The sequence below is a fragment of the Oncorhynchus mykiss genome, chromosome 14 (genome assembly GCF_013265735.2).
Source record: "Oncorhynchus mykiss isolate Arlee chromosome 14, USDA_OmykA_1.1, whole genome shotgun sequence".
NCBI lineage: Eukaryota > Metazoa > Chordata > Actinopteri > Salmoniformes > Salmonidae > Oncorhynchus > Oncorhynchus mykiss.
This window is the reverse complement of record NC_048578.1, coordinates 24,821,740-24,834,380: the sequence shown is the minus strand read 5'-3', so window position 1 is coordinate 24,834,380 and position 12,641 is coordinate 24,821,740.

Here is a 12,641-nt window from a genome sequence, read left to right as displayed (position 1 = left end):
CCTATCCACATCGACGAGACCGCAGTGGAGCAGGTGGATAGTTTCAAGTTCCTCAGCATACACATCACTGATGATCTGAAATGGTCCACCCACACAGACAGTGTGGTGAAGAAGGGGCGCCTCTTCAACCTCAGGAGGCTGAGGAAATTTGTCTTGGCACCTAAAACCCTCACAAACGTTTGCAGATGCACAATTGAGAGCATCCTGTCAGGCTGTATCATCGCCTGGTACGGAAACTGCACTGCCCGCAACTGCAGGGCTCTCCAGAGGGTGGTGTGGTCCGCCCAACTTATCACCAGGTGAAAACTACCTGTCAGTGGCGATTTTAGCATGTACATCTTGGTGGGGCAAAAAAAAAAAATGTGGGATGCATGCCAGGAAAGCCACTACATAACACAACACTAAACAATACATGAATTGAACTATAACGGTGACAAGCGGTGCCCACAAACTGTTAGGGCCTACATAAAGCTGTCCAAACAGCAGAGTCCCAAGAGCAGTCCCAACACCTTACCACTGCTACACCTGGCTACCTGTGGAGCCTTGCTGGCAGAAAAACAGTTAATTTAGCCTTATTTACTGCCTTGTAAAAAACATAGCTGATATGGCTGACCTGCTTAAACAAATGTGGTTTCTACTGACAATTGAGACAAACTATGGCAGCGAATAAGAGGCAATCCGTCATTTCGATTAAAACATTAATGAGCAAGCTAGGATGGACGTAGTCAATATAACTATTTGTGCAGCACTTTTGAAATGTACAGCGATAGAATTCAGAACATGGGCCGTTCTTACAGTGTTCTCCCTGTACACCAAGTCAGAACCGTAAGATAAAAAAAATGGCGTACAAGCAGACAATGAAAGCTATTACAATATTTGATTACATTTCTCAAAAACATGTTATACGCTACATGTGCACCACAAAGTAAGAATATTCGGCGAAATTAAGAGGTGAAAATAGACTAAATAATTAGGGTGAGGCACATGGGCTACTAACAGCTTACTACACAACATACAGAGTATTACTTTCTTAGCTTCAGTATACATATCTCCCTGGCATATTACATCATTTAAGCAGCAGCATATAATACATATTTGGATCCCCCTTTGTTGCGATGTACTCACTTGAACAGGAATGTGGCCTGGCGGTCCTTCGTGGTCAAATTTTGTCATCAACGAAAGAGAGATGCCAGATTTACAATTCCGATTTGGATGACTGTGCAAAACGTATTTTCCCAGTCTGAGTTCATTAATTCCCGACTTCCCAGTTGCAATGCTTGCAGTTAGTCACTGTCACCAATTCCTTCCAAACCACTCATTGTTGAATTTGCGCTTTCCAACTTGCTGTGTAATGTTAATGTCCACTGGCCGATGAGCACCGATACATTTTATCTTCATTATTTATCTTCACATGACAAGGATTAAAAAGGATTTGCCAGTAGATTGTTAAATTGATTCATGATGATGACTGCTAGCTAAGATTTTGAAAGTAAGATGTTGATATGGTCAGTCCAACATAAGCTACTGTAAATATAATGTGATTTGATGTCATTGTATCTGTGGCCAACGACCTTGAGCCTTCTTGGAAGGGTACTTCAAATGTAACTCTATTGCAGGACCCAAAGGGCTAGAATTGTCAATGTCTACCCTTACTAAGGACTTAGACTTGGCGGTGACGTAGTGTCCCCATGAGTGAAAGAGCACTGAGCCAATCACGGTGCAATGCTCCTGAAACACCTGCATTTTGGAGATGCATTAAGTTATCTGTGACCAACGGTTGCATATCTGTGTTCCTAGTCTTGTGAAATACATGGATTAGGGTCTGAATAATTTATTTTATTTGACTGATTTCCTTATATGAACTGTAACTATGTTACTGTAAAATACTTGAAATTTCAAAATGTTCAACTTCATATTCTTCATATACAGCACCACCCCAACATCAACATATGTGAAATGCGTGCGTTTCTATGTTTTGAAGAAAAAAATATAGAGGAAGATAAGTGTTTCCAATGACATCATCACTGTGCATTGTGTGATTTTTAACAAAGGTTGAATAGGCATTGCCTGCTACTTGCCTACAAATTCATAGATGATGAAATTGGAAACAATTATCTTCCTCTATTTTTTTTACTGCAAAACATAGAAACGCTCCAATTTCACATATGTATATTTTGGGGTGGTGCTGGTTATGAAGAATATGATGTTGAACATTTTGAAATGTATGGTGAAATTGTAATAATGGTGGAATTTCCATTTAAGTAAGTAAGATCAGAAGCAACACTCCAACGAGTACAATTTTAGCAAGGCTAAATACCTTACATTGATAATTCACTTAAAATTGTTGTTTTTGATTGTTTTTTCTTACCAAACTAAATGATCTAAGGTCATTGACTGATAATTTTGCTTATTTTAACACCCATTAAAGACTTAATACAAATAATATATATATTTTGGAAGATATTTTACCTTAATCATCTTATTAAAGGGAGAGTAGCACTTATTTATCAATGCCGTCGGACATGTGTTTGTCTTTGTCTTATCTCGTGTCTTATCCCGTGTTTATAGACATTTTTTTAATATATATTTTAATCTCACTTTCTATCTACGAAATAAATCTACGAACTAAAAAAACTATCCTGCAACCCGCCTCACCCAATGTGGTAGGGATCTGCTATTTTTATTCCTTAAATCCGGAACCTCCATCAGGAGCTAGCCAGCTAACTATCTACTTGTCTTTGTGAGCCACAGCTAGCGGTCTTCACCTTTAGCGCAGACACCAGCCAGCCTTAGCCCGGACAATACCTGCCAGTCTGCACAGCGCGATATCAACCCAGAGCATATCTGACTGCTTCTCTCTACCACATCACCGGATTCCTGCTGCTCCGGATTATTACACCGGATCATCTCAGCTAGCTAGCTGCAAACGAGGGGCTACTGTTAGCTAACACCTCTGTCCAAAAGCAAGCACCAGTTAGCCTTGAGCTAGGCCCATATACCAGCTAATTCTAGGGCTACAAAACCTATTTTGCCAATTGGCCTGGATCCTTTATTGTTGACATGGAGCCCCGCCAATCCATCACGACTGGTCTGCCGACGTAATCACCCGATGTGGTCTCAACAGGCTATTCCGGTACGATGTCGCCGAAGAACCATCTGTAAGCCCCGGGCCGCTAGCTTTCTGAACGCCGTGTCCCCCGCTCGCCTAGCGTAGTAGTAATTACCGAATGTCCCTCTGACTCACCTATTGCTGTTCATTGAACCCTATGATCACTCGGCTACGAAGTTGATGCCCCCTGGGCTGTTTCAATAACACGGTTCCTCATTTTGTTAATCGGTCAGCCCCAGCCTCGAACTCATTCCCTGTATGTACCCAACTGACCCGCTCTGCCATTCATCGCCATTTACCCGTTGTTGTCTTAGCTCTCCCGATTAACACCTGTGATTGCTTTATGCCTCTCTAATATCAATATGTCTTGCCTACTGCTGTCTCGGCTAGTTCTTATTGTATTATTTTACTGTACATCCCTCAGTCCTGCTCAACATACCTTAGATAGCTCTTTTGTCCCACCCCACACACATGTGGAGACCTCACCTGGCTTAACTGGTGCCCCCAGAGATGAAACCTCTCTGATCGTCACTCAATGCCTAGGTTTCCCTCCACTGTACTTCCATCCTACTATACCCGTGTCTGTACATTGTGACCTGAATCTAATCTACCACGCCCAGAAATCTGCTCCTTTTATTCTCTGTTCCCAACGCACTAGACGACCAGTTATTATAGCATTTAGTCATACCCTTATCCTACGGCTCCTCTGGTGATGTAGAGATTAACCCAGGCACTGTAGCCCCCAGTTCCACTCCTATTCTCCAGGCGCTATCATTTGTTGACTTCTGTAACCGTAAAAGCCTTGGTTTCACACATGTTAATGTTAATTAACATCAGAAGCCTCCTCCCTACGTTTGGTTTATTTAATGCTTTAGCACACTCCACCAACTCTGATGTCCAAGCCGTGTCTTAATCCTGGCTTAGGAAGGCCACCAAAAATGCTGAAATACCCATCCCCAACTACAACATTTTCCATCAAGATAGAACTGCTAAAGGGGGTGGAGTTGTAATCTACTGCAGAGATAGTCTGCAGAGTTCTGTCATGCTATCCAGATCTGTGCCCCAACAGTTTGAGCTTCTACTTTTAAAAATCCACCTTTCCTGAAATAAGTCTCTCACTGTTGCTGTTTGTGATAGACCCCCTCAGCCCCCAGTTGTGCCCTGGACCCCATATGTGAATTGATTGCCCCCCATTTATCTTCAGAGTTCACACTGTTAGGTCACCTAATATTGGATATGCTTAACATCCCGGCCATCCTACAATCTAAGCTAGATGCCCTCAATCTCACACAAGTTATCAAGGAACCTATCAGGTACAACCCTAAATCGGTTAACACGGGAAACCTCATAGATATCATTCTGACCAACCTGCCCTCTAAATAAAATGTTGCTGTTGTCAACCATGATCTCAACAATCACCTTCTCATTGCCTGCGTCTATAATGGGTCCGCTGTCAAACGACCACCTCTCATCACTGTCAAACACTCCCTAAAACACATCACCTTTCTAATCGACATGGCCCCGGATATCCTGGAAGGATATTGACCTCATCCCATCAGTAGAGGATGCCTGGTTGTTCTTTAAAAGTGCTTTCCTCACCATCTTAATTAACTTCTTGTGACTAGCAATCCCGGATCCGGGAGCGTAATCATAGCCTCAAACAAATTAGCATAACGCAGCGGACATAAATACCCCTAGAAAATGTTCCTATACATAAAAATCACAAATTAAATATAATTTAAGACACAGCTTAGCCTTTTGTTAATCACACTGTCATCTCAGATTTTCAAAATATGCATTACAGCCAAGACAAGCATTTGTGAAAGTGTATCATGGCATAATGCTATGCTAGGCTCTGCTGGAAGCAGGCAACATTTTCACGAAAATAAGAAAAACAATCAAATGAAATAATTTACCTTTGAAGAACTCCGGATGTTTTCACTCAGGAGACTCCCAGTTAGATAGCAAATGTTCCTTTTTTCCAAAAATATTATTTTTGTAGGCGAAATAGCTCCCGTTTGTTCATCATGCTTGGCTGAGAAATCGACCGGAAAATGCTATCACTACAACGGCAAACTTTTTTTTTTTAATTCCATAATATTTACAGAAACATGGCAAACGTTGTTTAGAATCAATCCTCAAGGTGTTTTTAACATATATATTCGATAATATATCCGTCGAGGCAATTGGTTTCTCATAAGAAGCGATTGGAAAAATGGCTACCTCAGTATTTTACTCATTTTCTGCGGGAGACATCAGGTGACCACTTGCTAAATGTGGTCCCTTACGTCTATTCTTCAACAGAAATGCGTAAAAAGACGTCACAATGCTGTAGACACCTTGGGGAATACGTAGAAAACGTAAGCTCATTCGTAGCTCATCCACAGCCTTATAAGGAGTCATTGGCATGAGGAGGTTTAAAAAAATGCGGCACTTCCTGATTGGATTTTTATCTGGGTTTCGCCTGTAACATCAGTTCTGTTGCACTGTTGCAGTTTTGGAAACGTCAGTGTTTTCTATCCAAAGCTGTCAATTATATGCATAGTCGAGCATCTTTTCGTGACAAAATATTGTGTTTAAAACGGGAACGTTTTTCATCCAAAAATTTAAATATCTCCCCCTAGTCGTAAAAGTTTTTAAATATGCATGCCCCATTCAAAAAATGTAGAACTAAGAACAGATATAGCCCTTGGTTCACTCCAGACTTGACTGCCCTTGACCAGCACAAAAAAACTTCCTGTGGTGAACTACATTAGCATCGAATAGCCCCCGCGGAATGCAACTTTTCAGAGAAGTTAGGAACCAATATACACAGTCAGTTAGGAAAGCAAAGGCTAGCTTTTTCAAACAGAAATTTGCATCCTGTAGCACAAACTCCAAAAAGTTTTGGGACACTGTAAAGTACATGGAGAATAAGAGGACCTCCTCCCAGCAGCCCACTGCACTGAGGCTAGGAAACACTGTCACCACTGATAAATCTATGATAATCGAGAATTTCATAAAGCATTTTTATACGGCTGGCCAAGCTTTCCACCTGGCTTCCCCTACTCCGGCCAACAGCTCCACACCCCCCACAGCAAACTGCCCGACCTATATCTATCCTGCCCTGCCTTTCTAACGTCTCGAAAGCCAAGTTAACAAACAGATCACCGACCATTTCGAATCCCACCGTACCTTCTCCGCTATGCATTCTGGTTTCCAAGTTGGTCATGGATGCACCTCAGCCACGCTCAAGGTCCTAAATGATATCATAACCGCCATCGATAAAAGACAGTACTGTGTAGTCGTCTTCATCGAGCTGGCCAAGGCTTTCGACTCTGTCAGTCACCGCATTCTTATCGGCAGACTCTATAGCCTTGGTTTTTCAAATAGTCATTTTTAGCCTGGTTCACCAACTACTTCTCAGATAGAGTTTAGTGTCAAATCGGAGGGCCTGTTGTTTAGACCTATGGCTGTCTCTGTGGGGGTGCCACAGGGTTCAATTCTCAGGCCAACTCTTTTCTCTGTATATATCAATGATGTCGCTCTTGCTGCTGCTGATTCTCTGATCCACCTCTATGCAGACGACACCATTCTGTATACTTCTGGCCCTTCTTTGGACACTGTGTTAACAAACCTCCAGATGAGCTTCAATGTCATGCAACACTCTTTCCGTGGGCTCCAACTGTTCTTAAATGCAAGTAAAACTAAGTGCATGCTCTTCAGCTGACCGATGCCTGACCGATGAACTACTACTCTGGACGGTTCTGACTTAGAATATGTGGACAACTACAAATACCTAGGTGTCTGGTTAGACTGTAAACTCTCCTTCCAGACTCACATTAAGCATCTCCAATCCAAAATTAAACCTAGAATCGGCTTCCTATTTCCCAACAAAGCATCCTTCACTCATGCTGCCAAACATACCCTCGTAAAATGGACTATACTATCGATCGTTGACTTCGGCGATGTCATTTACAAAATTGCCTCCAACACTATTCTCAGCAAATTGGATGCAGTCTATCACAGTGCCATCCGTTTTGTCACCAAAGCCCCATATACTACCCATCACTGCGACCTGTATGCTATCGTTGGCTGGCCCCCGCTTCATTTTCGTTGCCAAACCCACTGGCTCCAGGTCATCTATAAGTCTTTGCTAGGTAAAGCCCTGCCTTATCTCAGCTCATATCTCCCTCATTAACTTTAAGCATCAACTGTCAGAGCAGCTTACCGATCATTGCATCTGTGCACAGCCCATCTGTAAATAGCCCACCCAACTACCTCATCCCCATATTGTTATTTATTTTTGCTCTTTTGCACCCCAGTATCTCTACTTGCACATCATCATCTGTACATCTATCACTCCGGTGTTAATGGGAAATTGTAATTATTTTGCCACTATGGCCTATTTATTGCCTTACCTCCCTAATCTACATTTGCACACACTATATATAGATTTTTGTCTATTGTGTTATTGACTGGACATTTGTTTATCCCATGTGTAAGTCTGTGTTGTTTTTGTCGCACTGCTTTGCTTTATCTTGGCCAGGTCTCAGTTGTAAATGAGAACTTGAAAATGAAAACGTGTTCTCAACTGGCCTACCTGGTTAAATAAATAAATAACAAAATGATATAATAGCAACTTAGAGCACCCCAAGAAAACATTCCCAATGTACAAACTCTAAAATCAATTGTCATATATTATGTTGCTCTGAAAGTTGCGGTCAGTGTCACAGGGTGAATGAAAAACGTTGTAAAAAGTGAGATATTCGTGAGAATGAGGTGGGAGAATTGGTCCTTTAACCACACTGCTAAATGTATACCTAACCATAACCTTAAATGAAAAAAAAGCTAATTTTTGTTTTCATACATTTTTATGATGTTGACAATTTTTTATTTGTGGCTGTGGTAAACTGGTAAACTGTGGAAACCAGGCGAATTGGGCATTCTGCAGAGCACATTTCATAACTGAGAACTTCAATGGCTATAAACAATGGAAGGAGTGCTTCAGCAAAAAGTTGTTTCTCAAAGTGGATGCTGTCCCTACCATCAATGTGGCCTCTAAAGAATCTAAAACAGCCAGCAGCAACAGTAGAGACCGAGCATCATCATAGATGGGGTTTGCGGTTTTAGGCCGGGTTTCTGTACAGCACTTTGAGATATCAGCTGATGTAAGAAGGGCTATAGAAGGGCTATATAAATACATTTGATGTGATTTGATTTGATTCAGTGAGGATAGAGGCCAACCGGGTAATTGAAAGAGCTAGCTTGCTACCTCTATGCTAACGTTAGCTATCTATTCTATAATTACCTCATGTCTTCCATCTAAATAACACTGATTAAACTAAGCAAATGTAATTCAGCCATTATGTGGCTCTGGGGGAGTATTCTATACTTCTTGCCGAGTGCGGGCTAAACTGAAATGCAATGCTTCGACCATGGATCCAACTGTAGAGCTGCTGGCCTTTTGGAGAAGCCACAGAACCATGCTTTCTTTGGAGTGGTCGATTGTGGATTTTACTAAATGGGAATTTTTTATATACAGTATATATATTAGGATCAATGTTGTCACAGTTGCTTCTTGTTGAGGCAGCTGCTAATATTAGCTTGCTATAGCTAGCTATCCTTTCTACAGCTAGCTATTTATTTCTAGCTAGCAAAATAAGTGAGCTAGATTTTGTTTATGTTCTGCCATATTTCGATAACATAGCTAAGTTTGTCACTGGTATGAAGATAGATGGCAAGCTAAAACAGGGGAGAGAGGGAGGAGAGAATTCATCTTCTGTTTCGTCTGTTGCTGGCTTGCTAATCATCACTCAAATACGTATTTCCACTTGTAATTGATGAAAGGAGATTGTTATTTTATAAAGATTGTAATTGTGTCAATATGTTGTGAATATTGAAAAACAATCCTCACAGCTGTTGTTCATTCTAAAAAGCGTGACTTACAGTTTACCATGTACAGCAGACTACAGACAATATGTTTCTCAACAATGTACAGTAGACTACAGACAATATTTTCCTTCAAATCAAATCAAATTGAAATTGTCACATGTGCCGAATACAACAGGTGTGGTAGACCTTACAGTGAAATGCTTACTTACAAGACCTTAAACAACAATGCAGTTTTAAGAAAATACATCAAAAGTAAGAATAACCAATCAAATTAAACTGTAGCAGTAAAATAACAATAGCGGGGCTATATACAGGGGGTACTGGTACAGAGTCAATGTAGGGGGGGCACTGGTGTCGAGGTCATTGAGGTAATATGTACATATAGGTAGATTTAAAGCAACTATTTTTAGATAATAACCGAGAGTAGCAGCAGCTTAGAACAGGGCATGGGGAGGAGGCAATGCACATAGTCTGGTTAGCCATTTGATTAGATGTTCAGGAGTCTTATGGCTTTGGGTAGAAGCTGTTATTAAGAAGCCTCTTGGACCTAGACTTGGCGCTTTTGTACCGCTTCCTGTTCGGTAGCAGAGAGAACAGTCTATGACTTGAGTGGCTGCAGTCTTAGACACTTTACTTAGGTCCTGTAGAGAGGAGAGTCTCCAGTTAGTCTTTCGTCTGCTTTATTTCTCCTTATGGGTTGTAGCCCAGTGCTTGTCTTGTTATGTGTATTGTGTCTTTGCTGAGTGATCCTGCGTGATCTCCATTTTCTCCTCCACAGACTGATGATGACCTCTTGTTTCTTTCTTCTTCCTTCACATGTCTTGGTTTGTTATTTTGTTAGGCCACCATATCTTTAGTATATTCTGTACCATTGGAAGCAATTGATAAATATTCTGGGTGAAGCCCTTTTATCTGTTAATTGAATTGTGGCCTTAATCTTTCTTTCACCTCATCCTTAAGCAGCTATTCCTTGACCCTAAAGGCCTGGAGTATAATAGCACTGGCCTATGCTATCCTGTTTGTAGGGTAGGCTCTCTATAACATGTTGTACTTACACTCTACCTGTCTATGTAACCACCAGGTTCATATATAGATATCTTTGGTGGACAATTACCTTTAACTAGGTGTAATTTCTGACAAAAGAAAACATTAGAGTTTGTGTCTTGCCATAATTTCTCTGAGAGGAAAACTAAAAGAGGAAGAAAGAAGAGAGAGACACCACAGGAGAGTGTGTACTCTGATGTCAGGTACTCAGACTGGGAGTGAACTTTGTTTCAGATACAGCATAGACTAAATTATCTCAGTGAAGCGTCTCCTTTTAGACAAATGTAGGGTGTTCAGACTGGGACTGAACTACAGTGCAAGAATACATTTTTCAATTGCTACTATATACTGTAATATTCAAGGCAAACAAACAACACTGTTTTTGTATCATAGTGCAACAGGGTTTTTCTAATCTCTACAACCCAGAACGAAATCTCCTTTACAGACTACTGTGAGTAGAACATGTTTTTTTATCCTGTATTTTATTGTTCATGTTTTCATGTTGTAATGTTAAATTAACCTTTTGAAATAAATGTCATTTTAATTTACAATAGATATTGTCATTGCATGCTGTTGCATTTCTTGAGGTCAATATGCAATTCCAAAATCTTTTGATGTACAGTATATTTTGCTTTGTTACATTACAAAATGTACCATTGCATATTAAAACACATTAAACCAATACATTGTTGTTTCCATGCGAACTCAGTGCAGTCTCTCAAAGGTGCATGAATAATGTCATAATAAAATCATGATAACAGGAGAAAAATGGCTGTGAGATAGAGGTTTAATCGTAAACACATGAAAAGTGGGATGTATACGGAGGGTGCGGGGCAACAGAAGACAAACAGCAGAGGAGCAAAGGATTTTAGAGATGGGGAAAAGGCAGATGAAATGGGGGGGGGGGTTTACGGAACTACACCCGGAGGGGCAGGTCCCGAGTGGAAAGCCATCCCCTCTGCCCAAGTCGATAGCGGGGAGCAGGGGTCCGGTGGCGATCCACCTGTCGCCGATACCTGGATGTGGACTTCAAAAGCGTGGCCCGGGCTCTCTTCTAGGGACGGTGACAGCGGCGGACAAACATCTGGGCGGAGGGTATGCTGACATCTTCTTCTTTCTCTCTTCTTTCTCAGGGAAGTACGTAGCTGATATCCAAAAGGAACACTCACTGTGATTTCCTGATACACGTAAGTTGATAAGTTGCCAATAGAGCACCCATCCAGCGCTCTGACGTCCATAGGAATGGAGAGGGTTTAAGTGGATACCGAGCTCCCGACACCAAAGTCGCGTCGATAAAGCTCTCATCGGCCCCAGAGTCATTGAGAAAATCTCTGTACTGCTTACCAGAGTACTCATACCTTCTGATGAGCCTGGTCTTTTTAATGGACAGGCGGAAATATAATCTCCTGAAGTCCCGCAATACAGACAGCTCCTGGTGCTCAATCTGCGTATTACACCAATTTGCCGCACTATGGGAGTTTTGATGCAGTTGTAGTAGCTTCCGGGTAGCCTCTCTCCCGGATAAAGGAGAATCTAATACCTTCCTAACTTCCGCCACAAACTCCTCCGGACTGTATCAAACGATGGACTGTTGCTCCTAACCGCTGTCGCCCAGGCGCGAGCCCTCCCAGACATCAGCGTTATAAGATACACTATCTTTGAGCAATCCAATGGCTGCAGCTCGAAGATGAGGGAGCACTGGGAGGAAAATGCTCGGCAGGTTCCTGGATTTCCAGCATAGTGATCCGGAGGAGGTAAGCGGGGTTCTCGGGAAGCCGGGATAGTCAGAGGGGTTACTGTAGAGCCTTACTGCCTAGTGGAATATCTGCAAAATTGCTCCATCAATACCATGAAAGCGTGGTCATGTCATTCCCTGTGTCTTCCAATGGTGGCTCCTTTGGAGGAGACAGCGTTGCGGTGCTGGTCCGAGTCTGCTGGGTCAGTCATGGCCAGTTCATACTAACACCACTCAGGATATGACCCAGATGCTGACACGGGAGAAAGAAGGTTCAATACACATAGTAGTTTATTAAACCACAGGAGGAGGGCAAAGGGCAGGTCGAGGACAGGCAGAGGTTCATAACCAGGTCTGAGTCGACAGGTACAGGGCGGCAGGGAGACTAAGGGTCAGGGCAGGCAGAAGTTCATAAACCAGGTCAGAGTCAGGTAGGTAAAGGATAACAGGCAATCTCTGTGTCAGGGCAGGCAGGATAGTATGACAGGCGGGCTCAGAGTCAGGGAAGGCAGAAATGGTCAGAACTGGGAGGACCAGAAAACAGGGACTTGAGAAAACAGAAGTAAGGAAAAGCACACTGATAAGCTTGACGAGACAAGACGAACTGGCAACAGACACACAGATATTGCAGGTGTAAATACACAGGGGATAATGGGGGAAGATGGGAGACACCTGGTGGAGGTGAAACAGAGCAGAGTGTGACACATGAAAACCACCATAGCCCATACTGCTTCCACAAAGTAATCTGGGCACCCTTTTCACCCATGTACATACTGTATATCCACATGGTACCCGTCTTACAATTCATGCAAGATAACCACACTGCAGTTTCATATATACTATGTTCACACTGCTGAACTGAGCTTTACTGCACTGCCC